Source organism: Bubalus kerabau, chromosome X (genome assembly GCF_029407905.1).
Source record: "Bubalus kerabau isolate K-KA32 ecotype Philippines breed swamp buffalo chromosome X, PCC_UOA_SB_1v2, whole genome shotgun sequence".
NCBI classification, from domain to species: Eukaryota; Metazoa; Chordata; class Mammalia; order Artiodactyla; family Bovidae; genus Bubalus; species Bubalus kerabau.
In genome coordinates, this window is record NC_073647.1 from 123138699 (window position 1) to 123151779 (window position 13081).

Below are 13081 nucleotides of genomic sequence, written 5' to 3' on the forward strand. Positions count from 1 at the left end.
ACCATAATGAATAATAAGCATATTCTCTGTGTTCCTTGGCTCCCACCTATCTCTACCCACTCATTTCCTGTACAAAACCAAAATCATACATCTACACATGGAGTCTAAGTGAACTCCGGGAGTTGGTGATGGACAGGGAGGCCTGGTGTGCTGTGATTCATGGGGTCACAAAGAGTCAGACACGACTGAGCAACTGAACTGAACTGGGAAAATTATTGTTAAAAGTAAAGCAGGACATAGATTTACCCAGTAAATGGTATTAATAGTTGGGGTTTGAATTTTTGTACAGCTTTTCATTTTATAGCAATTGACACCAGGTCTGCAGCCACAATTTTGCTCCGACATTGTCCAGTCCATCCCTGCAAAATGAACTAACCTATGCCTTTAGGTCACAGGGTTGGACACAAATGAAGGAAGCCAAGAGAGACAGAAAACAAGAAATCAGAGGAAACCAGATGAAAACAAGATAGTGACAACCTCCAGCAAACCTTGAGTTTCACTATATGCTAATACCACCACATTAGCATGCTGAATGACACTTCCACTAGTGGCCATGATCAGAAGTTGCAGACCAAATAAGGACAGAGAAAGGGCGGCATGCCATTTCCAGGAAAAGACCCCCACCTTTTCCCAGAAAATTAATGCATATGCCCCTCCCCCCTTATTATTCTTATGCCTTAAAAATCAAGCTTCTTCCACTATTAGGAAAGAAGTTGATTTGTGAACTAAGTGTGAGCTTCTCCATTCTTTAGCCATTGAACAAACCTTGTACTACATCCATCTCAGCTTCAGTTTCTGTTTTGTTTTTGGATGCACAAACCCAAAGGAAATAGAACGTTCCCTGGTAAGGCAGAGAGTCTCTGCTGGGTTAGGACCCAGGAAGGGGTCCTCATGACCAATATGCTAACACAATCAAGTATGTTGCTTGAAGTCAAATTCATTTCTCAGCTTTCAAAATGCTTAAGTGAACTCTGAAATAACCTGCAGTCTTTTATAAACAGAACCACTGTAAAATATTTTTAAAGATGAGAATAAAAGTATTCTTTTTTCTTTAATTCAGTTGTCCTGTGCTAAGTCGTTTCAGTCATGTTCAAGTCTTTGCGACCCTATGGACCATAGCCCGCCAGGCTCTTCTGTCCATGGAATTCTCCAGGAGAGAATACTGTGGTGGTTTGCCATGCCCTCCTCCAGGGGATCTTTCCAATCCAGGGATGGGACCCAAGTCTCTCCAGAACAAAGCCCGGCAGTAGAAACTTATGCTCATGAGTGCTTCAGGTTTGCTTTAAGAATATAGTTAAAATGACCAATCCTCACACTTGTGCCAAAATATCTGTATTAACTAAACAAACAGAACAAGTGGTAAGCAGCCTTTGAAAAAGAAAACATTGGAAATTATTCTAGCTCCAGTAAACCAAAATCCATTAAATATATTAATGGAAATATTAAATATATTTCTGTGTAGGCTGGAATTTTTTATAGTTCTATTTTTTCCAGTGTATATAATACTTTTACTATCAGTTTGAATACTCTCCAAAAGAAAACTTACCAATGTGACATAGCAACAGGGAGTGTAAACACAAGCAGAAAAGAATCGGTATGTTGTGCTGAGACTGGATCCATGTTTTCCCAATTATCAGACTATCTTTTACATCCTCAAATTCTTTTTATAAGAAAAATTTTTGAGGACTTCACATTGCTTAGGAGCACAAAAAAGCTGGACTTTGGCGGTGTGTTCAGCCAGTGAAATACAGACCAGAAAAGCATGCTTATACTGGTCTGGTCTTTTTTCTTCCTCCCATTCTTCTCATTTGTTCTTCTGACCCATTCTTCTCTCGTGTCTACTGTGCCTCACATCTCCAGTCAGGCTCCTTAGAAATCTTCCTGTCCCTTCTCCAGTATCACTTTTCAATTTAACCAGAGCTCATATTCTGCCCAGCACTTAACCCAAGTTCTTTTTCCTCATCTCCTTGCCTGAACAGCACAGGGATGAGTGATTGCACTCTGGCTGTTGTTCTGTTTTCAATTTTCCAGTTCAGAGAGTTCACAATTCTGCTCCAATCCCTGAGACAGGGAGGCTGGCTGGGGCCCTGCTATGCCCACCATGGCCTGAGGATCAGCGGTCTTAGACCTCACTTCAGGCTTGCCAAATCAGAATCAACATATCTCCGTTTCTAAAAGATTCCCAAGGCTATCTTGTCTGTACACTAAATATGAGGAGCTCTGGCTAGGTTAGTGGTTCACTGAATTTTTTTTTTTCAAGCTTTACTGATATAATTAACATATAACATTGTGTAAGGTTAAGGCGTACAATGTGATAATATACAGGTGTATATTGCAAAATGGTCACTGTAATAAGGTTAGTGCATCCTTCTCCTTACAAAATACCATTTTGTTGCTGTTGTACTGGTGAGAATGTGGAAGCTCTACTCTCAAGCACAGGTGGCTTTGCAGGCCAGTGACGTATGTCATGGCCAGATCTGAGTCCATGAGCATCTGTGGGGCCTTGGCTGTCAGCATGCACTCGTGTGGCCGCAGGGCCTAGCAGAAGAGGAGCACACAGTAGGCGAGGCAAGCCATGGGAGCTGAGGTCAGTGCTATGCAGTGGCTACCAGTAGGCGCATGTGGCAGTATAGGCCAGTGAAGGAGTCAGGACCAGATCAGGGTCCACAAGCAGTGGGGGCCTGGGCTGTTAGCACTCACTCATGCAACTGTGGGATCTGGGACTATGGGTGGTTAAACAACAGAAACGTGTTTTCTCATCATTCTGGAGGCTAGAAGTCCAGGATCCAGGCGTCAGCAGGTTTGGTTTCTTCTGAGGCCTCTCTCCTTGGCTTGGAGATGGCTGTTGATAATCACTTAGCTAACTAGATTCCCCCTCCTCCTTTAAGCTTATAATATATCAGATGTTATTTTAAATGCCACACATTTATTATTTAAAAGTTTATCATGTTTTCTAAACCATCTTATGGGCAAAGGAATTAAGTCTTTTCTAAAATTTAATATAGTTAGAAAATTTATAAAACTGGATCAAGGTGCCTAAACACATACTTAAAGTACTATTTACACCTGGCCTCGTAGTGAACCACTGAAATTTTAATTTTCAATGCTACTTAACTAATATAAATTCATCTCTATTTAATGGCATAGGTCCTGCTGTAATCAAAACCTTTAGTAGAAAAAGAAAATTTCATAGAGAAATACAGCAGAATGCAGTGATATCAGGAATCACTGAGGCCCCGCCCTCAGATCTTAACCTTCAGATCACAAGCACTGAGGAAGTGGAGTCCATGAAAGGAACAGGGAGGCTCTGGGGTGCGCATGGAGAAATCCCTCCCCTCTTCCAAGCCCATATGCTCAAGTCCAGCCCTGTGATAATCTCCTTTATGCCAAATTCTTCCTAAAAACCAGCCTCTATTTTTTTTTTTTAATTCCAGATTGGAGCATCTATTGTTCCTCAGCAGAACCCACAATACAAACTATTTTTGTTTTAAGGCACTGAGATTTTGAGATTGTTTTATTCCTGGAGCACAATCTGCTGCTGCTAAGTCGCTTCAGTTGTGTCCAACTCTGTGCAACCCCATGGACTGCAGCCTACCAAGCTCCTCCATCCATGGGATTTTCCACAGTACTGGAGTGGGTTGCCACGGCCTTCTACGGGAGCACAATCTAGTGTGACCTAATTCAGTCACTTTCCAGGTACAAAAGATGTATTAATGAAACTAGTGTTCAAGATAAGGTAGGCTGTATTGGAAGTCTAATTGGGGCCATAGATTTCTTGAGTTGGTTCCTTCCTGGTTTGTTGCTTATTTGTTTCCCTGTCTTAAAGTATAATAGGTGTAATTATCACACACATTCATTTGGCCCATCTTTAATAGGACATGTAAAGATTCTGATCTTCCCTCCCAAGGTCACTGCCTTGGATATAGACAGACTGCAAGTCTCTGTGATGACCCCCATAGGGTCATTTCTCCAACAGATTCTCAACAGTCTATGAGAACCTCATCACCCAACTCATTCCAGGCATTCATGGCACAAAATTTTCTGACGAAAGTGACAGTGATTGGCAGACTTGTTTGCAGCTGGGAATAGGGGCCAGGACTAGAAGCACCAAGAGTTTAATGATTCTGCTGATACTGGCCTTTGTGAATAGAAGTTTAATGATTCTGCTGATATTGGCCTTTGTGAATAGAAAGATGTGACAAAAAAGTCCTTTCTACTTTAAAAGTAAAGGACTCCTGCCCTACTGCTTTCCTATTCGAAAATTTTTCCTCCAACTGAAAGTATACTCATCAGGAGTGGAAAGTTGTTATTTTTAAGGAAACATAACAGCCCTTGTTACAATAGCTTTCCAGAAATACATCACAGCAAGGTGTATGGGTTTGTAGAGAGGACTACCTCAACCCAAAGTTGTTTCATGCTCAGCAGTTTCCTGGATATTTATCAATGTGTGGTCTAAATTGGTTTCTGCTCCTGTATGTCTAAGCCTTAGCTTTTCACATTATCTTCTCAACAGTTACATTGTCTCTTTTTCACTATCTTATACTCTGTGCCCCACTATCTTATACTCTGTGCAACACAATACAGAAGAGGCTGCCTTCCTTCCAGTATAACATTAGTGATTCCTTATGCTGCATAGTGGGGGTAGTTGCAGAAATTAAGTTGGGAGATTCATGAGGCACAACTTGTTCGGTACTTGTGTTGTTATGTCTGCTTGTAATCCCCCAAAAGCAATAGGCTCAAAATGATTAAACTATTATATTTCCTCTTAAACAACCCCTCCTGGGGGGATGGGGTGGGAGGGAGACTGAAGAGGGAGGAGATACATACATACATACATATATATATATATTTATTTATTTATTTATTTATCTCGTTCTGCTGATTTGAGTTATTGTATGGCAGAAACTAACACAACAGTGTAAAGCAACTATACTACAATAAAAAAAAAAACCCTTCTTTTGCATTCTGATATGAGTAGTCAATAATTCTTCCCTCCAGGCAAAAGCAGTCTCCAACCATAGCCAACTATGACTCCTTATGCTCCTCTGGGTATATAGAAAGGTCCCTTCATAGAAGCTCTAAAATATCTTCCAGGATCATTCCTCCTTCTTTAAAGGTCAGTCTCCCATGTCAGACTGTGGGACTTTAAAGACTTATGTGCCTCAGTGTCTCCAGATCCCAGGACAGGGACTGTGAACTAATAAACTATCCAGAAATGGCTGGTAAATGAAGAGTTTCTTAGTTCATCTGCAGCTCCCTGTTTCTCCTCCTAGGCATCTTCGCAAACCATAATGTTAATTCTTAAAGTAGACCTCCATTCACAAAACTCTACTGGTTAAAAATGCTCACTGGAACTATATTTTTAACAAGAAAGATGAAGACACCTTAGTCTAATATTCAAAAGCCTTCTTATTCTGCATGAGTTCCTAAATCTTTGTTCCAGAAAACCCACAACAGAGCTCAGCTACACTCTTTGCTTTTTTCCCCTATATCAGTGTCCCACCTGTGCTTTGCTCATGATATTTCATTTACTTCAATCAGTTACCCCCCTTTTCTTCCTCTTTACATTCTGCCTTAGTATTCTACAACATAGTTATTATACTCCTGTGATCCTCAGCCATTCAGCAGGCCATTAGAGCATTCCCAGCACGTCCTAGACATTGTGTGGAGTAGAGGACTTACAGATGTGGAAGATGCCATTGTACCCTGCTGCTTCTGCTGCTGCTAAGTCGCTTCAATGGTGTCCGACTCTGTGCGACCCCATAGACGGCAGCCCACCAGGCTCCCCCATCCCTGGGATTCTCCAGGCAAGAACACTGGAGTGGGTTGCCATTTCCTTCTCCAATGCATGAAAGTGAAAAGTGAAAGTGAAGTTGCTTAGTCGTGTCTGACTCTTTGCGACCCCATGGACTGCAGCCCACCAGGCTCCTCCATCCATGCGATTTTCCATGCAAGAGTACTGGAGTGGGGTGCCATTGCCTTCTCCGCCATTGTACCCTAAAGGAGCCCAATTCTCGGGGACAGACAGATGTGCAAACTTAGAATCCAGTGAAGTGAGGTACTCTGGGAACTCAAGGGATAATGCACCTACCCCAGGCAAGGGAGAACAGTGTTGGGAAATGCACCTTGCAGAGGCTGTAATCTGAGCTGACATTCAAAAACTAACTAGGATTTAGCTAGAAAAAAGAATGAGGTAAGCAGAAGGAGGCGGAGGCAGCAAGCTTCGGAGATTCAAACGCAGATGGTATAATTTAAGCAGTGCATGAAATGCACAACTGCCTACATAGAAACTCCCAAAGAATCATGACTCTATCTGTCATGAATATACTACTTATTGACCTATCTTACAGTTATTAAAAGATTATGAGATCTTCATTATTAGACCAGAAAATGAGAACTGAGCATAATTCATCTTTTACACCCCTAACATATTCTTTCAAAATGCCTTCCATTTACACAGTAGATGACTGATAGATGTGTATTGAATGGACAAATAATTTTTAGATGGAACTGCCCTGAACTGTCACGTCAGGAGTACTTTAGGAGAGTCTGAATATTTAGTTAGTGACTTTGCACAGGGACTTCACAGTGTGGTACTTTTAGGGTATCTACCAGAGGAAATCTGGAAAGCTATTTCAATTTCAGGAGAAATAATCAAGGCTCTGATGGTCAGCACGGCATTCTCTGCTGACATTAGGCTATTACATTTGATGTTGCTGGTGTATGCTAGCAAAGTAGATGCAAACTCCCTATCTGATAATGCAACCCTGGCTCAGGCCACCTGTAGCATTTGTGGGGCTTGTGACAAGAGAACAAATAGAGGCTCACGCATCATATATCTGTGTGTTCACAAGTCAAAAATAACATGCAGAAAAGGGTAAGTAAAAGTGTTCTGTGCTCCTAGCTTGACAAGATACCTTGCTCACCTAGAAGAGTGGGTTCTGGTTCTGAACTCTCAGACTGTGGACTTATAGGTTAGAAGGTAGCCGCACAGACAAAGTCTATCACTGGGCTAGAGAGGTCCTTTCTCCTTCACTTCTGCCTGCTCTGCATCTTCCCACCCTGAGAGGGACTGTGCATTCATGTGGACACCACCAAACACAGGTTAAAACCTCATTCACACCTCACTACTGATATCTACCACTTGGTTACCCCTTGGGCCCAGGACTGTACACAAATTAGGCAGGTCTGCACTCAGTATAATGGGCCCAAGAAACCCACACAGCCCTGGAAGGGGACTGAGGGCCATTAGAGAAGGGAATTCTGAGACATGAGTACCCAGAGTAGGGGCTGGAAGTGGATTGCTAGTGGTCCCACCGGGAGCCTGGTCAGAGGCTAGGAAGGGGCCTGTGTCATCTGGGCCTTAAGGTAGTATTTCTGCTTCCAAACCATCACCCCCTCAATACACTCTCTCACTCCCATGAAGATATAGTCACCATCATAAATATTTAATAGCTTGATACACACTGTCAGGGAAATTAATGTTTCCTCCTCTGAGAAAGATAAAGTTACTGAAATAAATATAATGAACATGTATAAGGAATCTCAAATCCTTAAAATATACAGTAGAATATTTTGTGAGCAGCTCGGGAATCAAACCATCAAAATAGTGACTATAATCATGTGTGAAACTAATTTCGTATTAATGGTTCAACTAGGAAATAATGAAACAAAGGCTTTCATGCAAACTGATAAGAAACTATGAGAATTATCTATGAAAAGTTGCAACAAAAGTGGCTATAGAAAAAACATCTGGACAGCTGACAACCAGAAACAGTCTCAAGAATAGCTATGGTTTCCTGATGCGGGTGAAAGCAATGGAGTCTCCACCTGATAAGGTAAAATTCTTTGACATAAAGCCTAACTCAACCTTCCTTACACTGGTTTCAAAATGGTCATAAAGTGTAATTTGGGAGACTTTCCACTGAAATCGCCAATAGAGCTGTGAGTTGGTTGTACACCTCTACTAATTTATAATGGCAGAAAATTGGTCATCCTTTCCAAGGATAACTATGAAGTTATGATTGAGGTTTCACAATACAAGTGAATTTAATGCATTCATTTTTAGAATAATATAACTTTGGAAAAACTTCTTATCTGTGGGTGCCAGTGGAGGAACAAGGGGAAAAAACACTCAATTCAGAGATGAGCCTTGAGTCAGAACTTCAGTACTCATCAGGCAAATGACTTAGGGTAAGTCATTTCAGTTGAATTCCTTGAGAAACAGTGTCTCAACATAAAATAAGAATCATACTCAGTATTATTTTGTGGAGACAAAACTGGGCCACAGGTGCAATGCTCTGTAAACATCAATGTGTGGAAGAAGAGTTATCTAGTAAAATGAATATATTTGTTTCAACTATCTCCCTCTCTTATTTCTGATGTATGTCATATATAAAAGCTATATCCTTTAGGGTTTCCCTGGTGGCTCAGTGGTAAAGAATCTGCCTGGCAATGAAGGAGACATGGGTTTGATCCCTGATCTGGGAAGATCCCACATGCCACGGAGCAACTAAGCCCATGTGCCACAACTATTAAGCCTGGGCTCTAGAGCCCAGGAGCTGCAACTACTGAGCCCACGTGCCACAACTCTTCAAGCCTGCACACCCTAGAGCCTGTGCTCCACAACAAGAGAAGCCACCACAATGAGAAGCCTGTACAACACAACTAGAGAGTGGCCCTCACTCATCACAGCTAGAGAAAGCCTGCCCAGCAATGAAGACCTAGCACAGCTAAATATATACAAATAAATAAAACTATTTTAAAAAGCTATATCCTTCAACAGCAGGTACATTTCTTTTTCAGCCTCAGTAGCAGCTAATTCCTCAAATTTGAAACATGCAGTGCTCTGATTCAGTCATTAAAATGATTCTGAATCAAGGTGCCATCTTGCCAGCTGATGCTTTCATTTTAATAAGCAATTATGATCAATTATGTTATCATCTATTTGATAGTTTGACAACTGAGACTTTCTGTAAGTAAAATAATGATCTCAACTGCGTTTCTGGTCAATTCTGTCATACTGTATAAACGTCATTATATCATTTTAATGAATTTTTATTCTGCAGAAAATTAAAGTATACATGACTAAGATAAAATAACAAAAATTAGTCAAAAGGTTTATATTCTTCATTGTGCATGTCCTGAGGGGGAAAAGAGCAATTTCATATTGGTAAACATATTCCAGAAGCATAAATAAAGCACTTAATGAAGCAGAGGTTGTTCAAAAACAAGGAGAAATATAGTCAATACTCAACATCAAGAAAAGCCATAAACAAACCCTGAGCTGATTATGGAGATGAACTGAGACAAAGATCTGAAGGAGTTAATGAAGAGTCAGAATTCAGAAAGAGACCTGTGATTTTGACATTAAACAACTACATTATTAACTGGTGTGACATTCATGATTACTGTGTGTTTACGAGCCTAGCTCCAGGAACATTTGTGGTACAAATAAGGCCGTTCTTTGGAATCTACTGCTTCTCCTTAACAAACTTACATGTGTTTGTGCCACTCTTCAAATTCCCCGTGCTCTTATCTATGATTCTGAATTCTGGGGTAGCTTAATGTCTTAAGCTATGACCTATAACTGTCTTTTTCCCATCTCCTTTTTTGAGAACCATGTAACTGTGTATAACAAAAATTTTGGTTTTTTTACACAAACACATACAGTGACAGAGATCCATACCCTACAGTCCTAAAAACCTCCACTTCATGGACAATCCTGCCCCATATATACCCCATTAACCTGCCCTCTAATCTGTGTATTCTTCAGTTTGCATCTCTAAAAGAAACTTTAAAAATCAACAGTTATGACACTATTTCCAAACCTAAAATAAGCTTATGTCACCATATGTCCAACTGGTGTTCAAAATTACTATTGTTTCAGATATCATCATTGTTTGTACATCTTGTTTAATAAATATCTAAGTGTTACTCATGCTCTTTTAATCTAGGTGTTTCTCCTTCACCCTTTCACTCCACTTTCCCAACCATTTAATAATAAAAGAGCTGAGTACTTATTAAATGCCAAATCCTGTGGAAACCCATACATGCATGTCTTCTAATTCTTACAAGGGCATTGCAGGTTGAACACTGATGCCCTCATTCTCTCTTGCCAAGCACCAAGCTTCAAACATAGGAGCTTCTGACTACAAATTTGGCATTCTTTCCACTCTACTATGATCCAATTTCACTTTAAAGGCATACAACTGTATCAGTGTTCCCATATCTTTACTACTTGATGCCCCTGCCATGCAATTTTCTATGTGTCATGCTTTTCTGCAAAAAAGGGAGGAAGGGCAATCATTTCTTAAGATACAGTAATCCCTGAAATGGCCTTTAAGGAGAATTTATACATGGAACAGTACTCACCAACAACCACTATGAATTACAAAATAAGTCAAGGCAAAATCACCTTTTTCATTTTGACAGGAATCTTCCTTACTAGACTGACAGAGGTAGAGAAGAACAAAGAAAGATAGTCTATCAAACTCTTTAAGAGGCTTTATAAAATCCCCCAAAGTATCTTTGGGTAAGAGATGGAAAATGAGGGTCTCATGTAGGTAAAATAACCTACATTCAGAGAATCAAGACTGATTAAGACTAAAATAATCTTCAAGAGATCAATACTGAATGTAAAGACAGTTCCAAATCCAAAACCCAAAGTGAAATATGTTTGCACTTATCCATACCTCCTTTAATTTCTTTCATTAATGTCTTAGAGTTTAAATTGTTTAAATCTTTTACCTCCTTGATTAAATTGATTACTTGGTATTTCATATTCTTTTGGATGCAATTATAAATGGAATTTTTTTCTCTTTCAGATACTTCAATATTTGTGTGTAGAAACATATTTACATACCACATCACACTGGTCAGAATGGCCATCATCAAAATGTCTACAAATAATAAATGTTGAGAGGGTGTGGAGAAAAGGGAACCCTCCTACATTGTTGGTGGCAACGTCAATTGGTGCAGCCACGATGGAGAACAGTATGGAGGTTCCTTAAAGTTAACTAAAACTAGAGCTACCATATGATCCAGCAATCCCACTTCTGGGCATACATCCAAAGAATGTGCAGGGCAAGAATAGAGACTCAGATGTAGAGAATGAACTTGTGGACCCAGTGGGGGAAGGAGAGGGTGGGAAGAATCGAGAGAGTAGCACTGACATATACACATTACCATGTGTAAAAAGAGCTAGGGGGAAGCTGCTGTACAGCACAGGGAGCTCAGCTCGGTGCTCTGTGATGACCTAGAGGGGTGGGATAGGGAAAGGGTGGGAGGGAGGCTCAAGAAGGAGCGGATATATGTATACATGTAGCTGATTCACATTGCTGTACAGCAGAAACTAATATAACATTGTAAAGCAATTATACTTCAATTAAAAAATAAATTTTAAATGTTTAAAAAAAGGATATATGCAACCTAATGTTCATAGCAATAATATTTACAATAGCCAAGACATGGAATCAACTTAAATGTCCATCAACAGAGGAATGGATAAACAAGATATGGTACATATTAATATACACAGTGGAATATTACTCAGCTATTAAAAAGAACGAAGTAATGCCATTTGCAGCAACATGGGTGGACCTAGATATTGTCATACCTAGTGCAGTCAAACAGATAAAGACAAATATCATATGATATCATTTATATTTGGAAACAAAAATTGATAAGATGAACTTATATACAAAACAGAAACAGACTCAACAAACATAGAAAGCAAACTTAACCAACAGAGAAAGGGGAATGAGCAATAAATTGGGAATTTGAGATTATTAGATACACACTACTAAATATAAAATAGATAAACAACAAGAACCTATTGTATAGCACCGAGAACTATATCCAATACTTTGTAACAAACTACAATGGAAAATAATTCAGTATAACTGAGTCACCTTGCTCCTCCAAAAACCTTATCCCCAGGCTGCAAACTATCCATAAGAATTATCTGAACATGAACAAGTACAAAGTGATGTACAAGGGGCCAGGGTCCGGGGTTGAGTACAGTGCAGAGGCCCTGCTTTGCTACCTCTGGAACCACGTGAACATTTCAATGATAGAGACCACAGATTTTCCCTTCAACTCCTCTGATTGGGAGGGTTACCTGCCTCAGGAGGACATTAGGACCAAGGCCGTGGGGCAGGTGTGCTATTGTCTCTCCAGCAGGATCTCTGAAGTCCTCCCGGCTAGGTTGAGAAAGAGATGATCATGATGCAGTCCAGAGGTTTAATGGGGCACCCACAGTCAAATTCCAACAAGACGTGGGCACGAAAACCACCATTCGTCTGGTAAACTCTCAGTTGGTCACCACAGAAGCGGGCTTCCTGAAAGACAGTTTGTACAATGAAGGAATCCTAATTGTGTGGGACCCATCTGTTTACCATTTAGATATCCCAAAGTGGTACAGGAATCCAGACTACAGTTTCTTCAATAACTTCAAGAGCTATCGTAAGCTGCATCCTGATCAGCCCTTTTACATCCTCAAGCCCCAGATGCCTTGGGAGCTGTGGGACATCATTCAAGAAATCTCCTTAGAGCAGATCCAGCTAAACCCCCCGTCCTCTGGGATGCTCAGCATTGTCATTATGATGTCACTGTGTGACCAGGTGGATATTTATGAGTTCCTCCCATCCAAGCGCAAGACTGACATATGCAACTACTATCAGAGGTATTTCGACAGTGCCTGCACAATGGGCACCTACCACCCACTCCTCTTTGAGAAGAACATGGTGAAGCACCTCAACCTCGGCACAGACGAGGACATCTACCTGCTTGGAAAAGCCACGTTGCACAGCTTCCGGACAATTCTCTGTGGAGCATAAGCTCCCCAGCCGGGCCCCCTCACCCTTCCCCATTGGCATTTTACAGCTGGTCTTCTGGACACCCCGGGCCTGGGAAGGAAGACTGTGTGCCTGAATAATCACAGCCCACACTCCAGGCAGCAAGAGCCCTGGGGCTTCAGAAACTCAAGGGCAGGGCCCCCAGCCCAGCCTGCCCTGTTGTCACAGGAGTGTGTGAACCCAGAGCCTCCTGTCTCACTCATGTATACCCGTTTAGCATTCCC

At 40.9% G+C, this 13081-nt stretch overlaps 1 pseudogene; it reads left to right on the top strand.

The window, feature by feature from the left end:
- Positions 1-12839, top strand: part of LOC129640163 (beta-galactoside alpha-2,6-sialyltransferase 1-like) — a 63885-nt pseudogene extending 51046 nt beyond the window's left edge.
- The last annotated feature ends 242 nt before the right edge of the window (positions 12840-13081 follow it).